Here is a 7,500-nt window from a genome sequence, read left to right as displayed (position 1 = left end):
ATTGTTACTTGCAAAGTATAAATCATAGTTGTGGAATATGAATATTATAGTTTGCTAAGCACCAACAAATGGTGCCCCTGAAGAAAGGAAAGATGAATACTATCAAGAACTGTAGTGTATGTAATAGATGATTTCCCATAGAGAGAGAGAGAGAGAGAGAGAGAGAGAGAGAGAGAGAGAGAGAGAGAGAGAGAGAGAGAGAGAGATGAAAATTGCGATTGGCGACTTGAATGCTAAATGTTGGAAGGAATAATCAAGGTTCAGAAAATATGAGGGTTGTCGAAGGTCATGGCGAAATTTCAAATGAAAATGGAGCACATTTTATGTCTCTTCCACAAACAATCTTGTCACTGGAGGTACTCTTTACCATCAATAAGGACATCCACATATATACATGGACTTCACCATGTGGCAATTACAAAAATCAAATATATCACATTACCATCAATAAAGAGAGAAGGACTCTGAGAAATGTAAGAAGCTATAGAGGTGCAGATATTGGTATTGATCACCAAGCTCCTCATTACCACATTAAAATTAATCTCGAAGCACCCAACAGAAAGGTAGATAGAATACCTAGGTTTGATACAAATAAGCTTCTAGAAGATGAGAACAGAGACACATTTGCTATTGAATGTAGGAATCGATTTGCAGTTTTAGAGACTTGAATTAAAGAGACGAAGAGCAGATAATTAATGAAGAATGGTGTGATATTAAGAACATATATCAGTCAGTTGGTCGTGTAGGTTTGGGATACACAGTTACTAGGAGAAAGCCATGGATATCAAATAATACTTGGGATACTAGAAAAAGGAGACAAAGACAGAAATTGACTGCTGAAAGTTTAAGAGGAAGTAATAAAAATCACAAGGTAGAGCAAGCTAAGCATTCTAGTTAGTGAGCTCAAAAGGAAAGCAAGGAATGACTGGAGAAAATATTTAGACAGGAAAGCAGATGAGGCTGACAAAGCTATGAATTTAGGGAGTGGCTATAGTGTAAAAGTGGCTCATAGAATTATTAATGAAATCTCCTCTAGAGCAAAGAAGAAGAAGCATATGCCCATCAAAATGATAGATGGATCTGTTATAATAAAAGATGAAGAAAGATGACGTTAGATAGAACACTTTAGTGAGGTCCAGAATACAAGATATGAACGGAATAATTTGATTGATGTACCTGAAGCTGATAAAGACCTTGATGTGCCCATGAATGAATTCAGTGTATTTGAAGACGAAGCTAACGTTAAAAAACTAGAAATGGAAAGCCCCCACGATATAATTGAATAACTGCCGAGAAGATACTGTCGGAAGATGGTGAAGAAGGATTGGACTGGATTGATAATAGAAAATTAGCAGATCTAGAGTATGCTGATGATGCTGTCCTTATAGTAGAACACCACAGGGTTTTCAATGCTTGCTTACCAGAATGCATCAAATATCGCAGGAGGTTGAGCTCAAGATAAATATAAGAAAGAGAAGATAAGAACGGAATACGCAATGGTAGATGAGATATCATAGGAGGGAAAAGGGATTAATGAGGTAGAATCATCTAAGTATTTAGGAACTATGATCATACATGCTCTTTAAAATCAGAGTTCAGTGAACGATTGAAAATGAAAATTAGACAATGGTTAGGTAAAATTTGGAAATCAAATCGCCTGAAATTACATATAAAAATCACACCATGTATCAGTGTAGTAAGATCGGTGTTACTGTATGGACTTGAATCATGGAATGACAATGAAACAATCTCCAGTAGATTTAGTAGATTTGAGAACAAAACCATCATAAGGAGTCAAATGGCAGGACAGGATTTGAAATGAAACTGTAAGAGAGATTACTAGAGTGGATGAGATCATGGTGACGGGTAGATGGAAATAGTTTTACTGGGCTCCACAAGACACCAGAAGAGTTAGAAGACCCAGGCCTACATGGTTGAGGACTATGAAGTGTGAATTAAATGATGAATGGAGAAATATTGAATTAAAAGCTCAAAATAGAGACGACTGGCGAAATTTATGAAATCTACACGAGGCCCTTGAGTCAATAGGCGTAGATGATGATGATAATGATTATATATATATATATATATATATATATATATATATATATATATATATATATATATATATATATATATATATATATACAGTATGTGAGAGAGAGAGAGAGAGAGAGAGAGAGAGAGAGAGAGAGAGAGAGAGAGAGAGAGAGAGAGAGAGAAAGTTGAATCAATATACAGCCCTCATCCTCCAAGCATACTCGCGATTGCACCATTTATTCGCAATAAGAGTATGCATGTAAGTATGCAGATATGTATGTAACTTCTCATTTCCTTATAAGTGAACATGGTTAATAGGAAAGCAAACACATACTTCCATACAACAGAATTATTTGCATTAACTTCATTCGTAAGTCCCCTAACGTGAGTTCGAATCTCATCAGAGGAGCTTGGATCCCTTCGTTTGTATTATTTGTTTATTGTCTGTGTTCAAGTTTCGAAGTTCGTAGCGTCTTCAAAGTATGTTAATAGTTTTTCTGTTTCTTTTCCTAAAAAAAAAATCCGCAAGAAGATAATCTAAAATGTTATCTAATCAGATAGAAATATACTTAGAAAAATATATTTTTGACTGAAATTGGCAATCAAATAGTTATACCTCTGAATGCGATAATGTTAGCAATTCTTGAAATTTATTCGAATGTGTACCTATCAAGCAGTTGAAATGGATGGAAGATGGATTTCTGAGATGCTAGAGTATATGATCGAGAGAGAGAGAGAGAGAGAGAGAGAGAGAGAGAGAGAGAGAGAGAGAGAGAGAGAGAAAGAGAGAGAGAGAGAGAGAGAGAGATATTACTGCCTTCTTCCAATAGAAACCGAGATGACTTAGATACGGAACATGACCAGGATAGTTAGAGGTTCCTCATTTGTTCAAACATTCTCTGTCACCACGTTCTCTTTATTTAAAGCCCTTATCTATTGGAAACGTCCCTGTCTGGCGATCTACCGGACTGGGGTTCAAGTCGTTGAAGCTCAATTTGTTTCTTGTAGTTTCTACAACCTTACCATTCTTGTGAGCAAAGGATGGGGGGGGGGGGGTAGAGCCTATAGATTAACCTGCTGAGTCATCAGCAATTATTGCCTAGTTCTCCATGGTGCTAGCTTAGGTGGTGAGGAGGCTTGGACGCTTATCATATATATATATATATATATATATATATATATATATATATATATATATATATATATATATATATATATATATATATATATATATGGTCAGTCTCTAGTGCGTTGTCCCACTAGTTAGGGCATTGTCACTGGCTATTGCCTCTGTCTTTCATGACCGACCTTGAAACCTTGAAACCCCTGTGTCGCTTCCCTTCGTATTTAGGATTGAAGTTCCAATTACCAATGGGTTCTTTATCGTCAAAAATGGAAAAAAAAAAAAGTGAAAATTTTATTTGACATTTGAGAATATTAGTATGAAGGAGATATATTTCATAACATGCTGATAGCTTGAAACATAAAGCATTCTACCCCATATCTGGCAGAAGATTATTAGAACGTTAATGAGCATATTACAAATGTATTGATAAATATAAACAAAAAGTGCCCAACAAATAAAGAAATCATGTCAAATAAAATGAGTCAGGGGATTTTAAGGGGACATGACATCACATCTCAAACAAAGGAGACCGGACATCCGAGACAGAAGCTGCAAAAGAGTATTACATTCGTTTCGTTAGATCATCATCTTATTTTTGTTAAGTGACCTTTACTCAAATTGTGAGGATATGTGAAATATTTGGTATAACGAGTCACCAAAAAGGGAAAATTCAGATAAACAAATTGGCTTTAATCATGATTATTTTGACAACGCCAGAAGACGATATTTTTACATAGCCGTAATATCAAATTGGTATCATGAGCTTTCAGAACCAGCTGACTGATTTACTCACAAAGAACACTTCAAAATCAAGCCATTGTTCTCTAGTCTCGGGTAAAGCCCTAGCCTCTGTACCATGATCTTCCAATGTCTTGGGGTAGAGTTCTCTTGCTTGAGGGTACATTCGAGCACACTAATTTATCTTATTTATTAAATTGATCAATTAAGAACACTAGTTGACAAATTAAAATCATCAAATATTTTCTTCGGGACTTAAGAACTTCCGATCACAATGACTAACCGGATAATGTCTCGAGTAAGAAGCGTCGATACGGCGCCCTCACCAATGGCAAAATCGTGAGTAAACGACGAGCGGATGCAGACTTCGATTAGATGTTTACGTCAACAACAGCAAAAAATATCACCACCGACTCATTTCTCTTGGTTTTATTGTCGGTGTCGTACATCTACTGTACTAATACTAGGCTCTGGACTCTTTCTCAATGGTTTGGAGCAGGCTCTCAATAAGGATCAAACTCATTTCTTGTTGTTTGTGAGATCATAGTGAAACGTCGACTCTTCGGGAGATTGGACTGGTCTTGACCTTCGGAAAAGGGTAATTAGTGTGATTTATTTTTTTCTCGCGAGTGATTCGTGAAGTTATATATTGAAACTTTATTACGAGCAGGACTATTCAGTATATAATTACTTATAGTTTTACTTATACAACTAGCATCTACATATTATATATATACACACATATATATGTATACATATGTGTGCATATATGTCTCTCTCTCTCTCTCTCTCTCTCTCTCTCTCTCTCTCTCTCTCTCTCTCTCTCTCACACACACACACACACACACACATATATATATATATATATATATATATATATATATATATATATATATATATATATATATATATATATATATATATATAAATTATATATATATATATATATATATATATATATATATATATATATATATATATATATATATATATAATCATGAGGCCCTTGTTTTCAAACTAAAACAGTTGGGAGTGGGTGGGTCGTTTCTTAGCATTATTATTGATTTTCTAAGTTATAGATCTCAAAGAGTTGTTGTTGATGGGCACCATAGTAAGTATAGGAATGTGATATCCGGTGTTCCACAGGGTAGTGTTCTTGGCCCATTACTTTTCGTACTATATACACATTACATGTGGTTTGGCTTAGAAAACAAGCTTGTTGCATATGCAGAAGATGCTACTCTCTTTGCATCAATTCCATCCCCTGAATGTAGATCTGGGGTTGGTGAATCCCTTAATAGAGATTTAGCTAAAATTAGTGCATGGTGTAAATTCTGGGGTATGAAGTTGAATCCTAATAAAACTCAAAGTATGACTGTAAGTAGGTCAAGGACGGTGGCTCCTCAACATCCGGATCTCAGTATTGATAATGTTTCTTTAAATTTGTATGACTCTTTTAAAATTTTAGGTGTGATTCTCGACAGCAAATTTACTTTTGAGAAACACACTAGGTCTGTGTCTTCTTCAATTGCACAAAAAAATGGCTTATTGAGAAAGTCTTACAAGATTTTCGGTGATCAATCTATTCTGAAGAAGTGTTTTAATTCTTTCATTCTACCTTGTTTTGAGTATAGTTCTCCTGTCTGGTGTTCAGCTGCTGATTCTCATCTAAATTTGTTGGACAGAAACTTACGGTCTACTAAATTTCTTATTCCTGATCTAGATATTAACCTTTGGCACCGTCGTTCAATTAGTTCATTATGCATGTTGCATAAGATTTTTTATTATTATTCTGACCATCCTTTACATTCAGATCTCCCTGGACAATTCTATCCTGTTCGTAATACTAGGCAGACAGTTAATTCTAATAGCCAGGCCTTCTCCATCATGAGGCTCAATATTACACAGTACTATAAAAGTTTTATTCCAGCTGTTACCAAGTTGTGGAATGATCTTCCTAATCGGGTAGTTGAATCAGTAGAACTGCAAAAGTTCAAAGTTGGAGCAAATGTTTTCATGTTGACCAGGCTGACATGAGTCTTTTTATAGTTTATATATGACATATCGGTTTTTGACGTTGTTAATAATTTATATAGGACATATCTGTTTTGACGTTGTTACTGTTTTTAGAATGATTTATTGTTAATTTATTCTCATCATTTATCTATTTCTTTATTTCCTTTCCTCACTTGGCTATTTTTCCCTATTGGAGCCCTTGGGCTTATGGCATCTTGCTTTTCTAACTAGGGTTGTGTCTTGGCTAATAATAATAATAATAATAATAATAATAATATATCTATATCTATATATATAAAATAATATATATATATATATATATATATATATATATATATATATATATATATATATATATATATATATATATATATATATATATATATATATATGTATATATATATACTGTATATATGCATACATTATGTGTATATCCCTTTCTGGGTAGGGATACTTTAACATGGTGAAAGGGTTTGTGTATCTCCATTATCAGGAAAGCTGTACTAGTCAGGGACACCTATACTAGGTTGGTTTGCTGTGAGCGATCAGAGAAGAATCTCCAATCATCACCGATCCGCACTGGCCAACGTGATGATGACAGCTGGCCAAACCCCAGACATGACAATGGACAAGTCTGAGGCGTTTGTCCTGCAGTGGACTAGAAATGGCAGCAGCTGTTGTTGTTGTATGCGTACGGTATAATATATACGTACATATATATATATATATATATATATATATATATATATATATATATATATATATATATATATATATATTATATACGTAAATTTGTATAATGATACTGTTCTGTATGATGATAATAATAAAAACAAATAACAATAATAGTAATAATAATTATAATAATAATAGTGAAAAATTAACAAAAGGAATAACTTCATTCTGTTTCATCTTCAGCTAAGATGATTTTCATTTCGATAAGATATGGTATTATAAGCAGTAAAAATTAGGAAGGTAGTATCTATATAAAAATCTCTATTATTTGTTAACTTTATTATTCACTGATGAAATAATTACTTCAATAGTGTGAAAACTTGTGCTTAACCCGGTGAGAAACAAATGATGCAAGAATGTTACCTAAATCCGTTCTTCTTATATTGAACTCACCGGTGAACATGGTTCCTGGTATTCTAAAGTATGAGCCAAGATATTGTAGGTTAATACAAGGAATCATCAATCTAGAGAGAGAGAGAGAGTGAGAGAGAGAGAGAGAGATGAGAGAGAGAGAGAGAGAGAGAGAGAGAGAGAGAGAGAGAGAGCTACAAGGATTCTGGATGTCGTCTCCGAACTTTTTAGTCCATCCGCGGAGACTCCACTTGCTCTTGGGTAGAACGCATTAGTTTAAAACGTTTAGTGAGTTTTTTATGATTTTGTCTAATTTATTATTATATTCATTTTACTGTGTTACTGTTCTCTACATACACTGGAAGACTATTTCATGTATTTGCTATTTTGTATGTAAAGAAATTACCATATTGAGTGGTGGTGTACGTTTTGAATTCCACTTTGTATCCGTACCTAGAGAGAGAGAGAGAGAGAGAGAGAGAGAGAGAGAGGAG

At 34.2% G+C, this 7,500-nt stretch overlaps 1 protein-coding gene across 2 annotated transcripts in view; it reads left to right on the top strand.

Annotated features, from left to right (window-relative positions):
* Positions 1–4,298: 4,298 nt before the first annotated feature.
* The window catches only part of LOC137643919 (uncharacterized), a 49,595-nt gene continuing 46,393 nt past the window's right edge, over positions 4,299–7,500 (top strand). For both annotated transcript variants that reach the window (XM_068376680.1, XM_068376679.1), the window contains exon 1: positions 4,299–4,502. The gene's annotated coding sequence lies outside the window, so the exon portion shown is untranslated. The remainder of the gene's footprint in view (positions 4,503–7,500) is intronic.

The sequence above is a fragment of the Palaemon carinicauda genome, chromosome 7 (assembly GCF_036898095.1).
Source record: "Palaemon carinicauda isolate YSFRI2023 chromosome 7, ASM3689809v2, whole genome shotgun sequence".
In the NCBI taxonomy this organism is placed as follows: Eukaryota; Metazoa; Arthropoda; class Malacostraca; order Decapoda; family Palaemonidae; genus Palaemon; species Palaemon carinicauda.
Note: the sequence above shows the minus strand (reverse complement) of the source record. Positions and strands in the feature narration are given on the sequence as shown.